Here is a 1640-nt window from a genome sequence, read left to right as displayed (position 1 = left end):
TTGTGGGATAGTTTTTTGGCATCATTTGGACCATGGTGGTGAGAACAGGGAGATGGAAGAGAACGTGGTGAGTTTTTGGAGTATTTAGATTTTACCTTTATATTTCCCCTTAAAAATGCTTTAACCTGCCATGTTCTGTTTCTTTTTGTTCAGCCTGAAACACACTAAATATTGCAAATCTAATTACTTTTTCCTGCACTTTCTGTTTCTCCATCACCTTCAAACATTCAGTTTTGGCATCTTCTTTTTTTCCCTGTAGATTTTTCACTTCTTCACAAAAATAAAACATGACTGGACAGGATGAGACTGATGGTGGAGTTCAATTTTTACACCAAACTACTGTGTTGCCTGCCACTGTATTGCACATGAGAAAGAATGTCATTTAAAAAACGTGTTGTACACTATCATGACTCCAGTTTTATTTGGCATATCAGAGTAATTTAAAAACCGAGGTAAAGTTTTTATGCTCTCCTTTTTACTAAAATTGAAGCAGTTAGATAAAATATATTTTCCCAGTTAGAGTGACTTAGATGGGTCATGAAACCAGGATACAGTGTGTGCAGGGACTCCAGAAATCTTAAAGAAGAGAAATGAAACTCAGACTGTTGTAAGACAGAGTACATGTGTCTGACTAGGAGGGGGCAGGTGGAACAGAGAGATTACAAGAAGCATAAGGCACAAAGTTATAGGACCTCAAGTACTTAGGTTCAACTATTCATGTAAATGTATAGTTAATAAAAGACAGGCACCTAGTACAGTCATGCTACAAGTAGTCTGTCCAAGAAAATTGGAAGTGTGGTAAAAAGGTGCAGAAAGAGTCCCAGGAAGATGAACAACTAGGAGGTAACGTTAGAATGGCCAGATTAAGATGGTTTGGACATGTCCAGAGGGGGCACAGTTTGTATAATGATTTATGAAAGTTAACAATGGAGCGCCCAGTAAAAAGACAGAACAGAAGGCAATAGAGGACATTTGGATATGGAATGACATTTTACTGAGACCTAAATATGTTTAAGATATTATAGGGTCTCAAGTACACCTTATGTAAACTCTTCATGTTACAACTCTGTAATGCATACTTCAACAATGTGCTCAGGACGACATGGGCCAAGGTGGCCATGTATACATGGGCTTGGACCCCGGTCATAACTGCTTCGCAGTTCTAGTTTTATTTGTGATTTGTGTATTTTTTATTGAATAAATAATTTATGTTGTTTTTGAAAAAGAGATGAATAAAAGTTAGAAAATTTAAATTTAAATTTAAAAAACATCTTAGTCAGGGGCAAACTGGGGAGAAAAAAATGGCCCGGGAGTTCCTGACAAGCTGGCCCATCGTACTTCTGGTTTTCTTTCTAATTATGTTAGTTTCGATCCTCCATAATTTGAGACATATAGGACCAATAAAGCTTAGATCTGTCTTTGGTCTGTGAGAGGAAACTGGAGGGCTGGCAGGGATTTAATCTAGCAACCTTCTTGCTGAGAGACAACCGCTCTACCAGCTGTGGCTTTGCACTGCCACATTTTATATTCACAATATATTTGTTTGTAATTGTTAATATATTTAATGAATGTGACCTCCTGAGAACTTGCATCCTAATGTTGAAGATATTTATTTGAAATTGGTAGTATTTATTTAGGGG

Source organism: Austrofundulus limnaeus, unplaced genomic scaffold (assembly GCF_001266775.1).
Source record: "Austrofundulus limnaeus strain Quisiro unplaced genomic scaffold, Austrofundulus_limnaeus-1.0 Scaffold1726, whole genome shotgun sequence".
Taxonomy (NCBI): domain Eukaryota; kingdom Metazoa; phylum Chordata; class Actinopteri; order Cyprinodontiformes; family Rivulidae; genus Austrofundulus; species Austrofundulus limnaeus.
Note: the sequence above shows the minus strand (reverse complement) of the source record.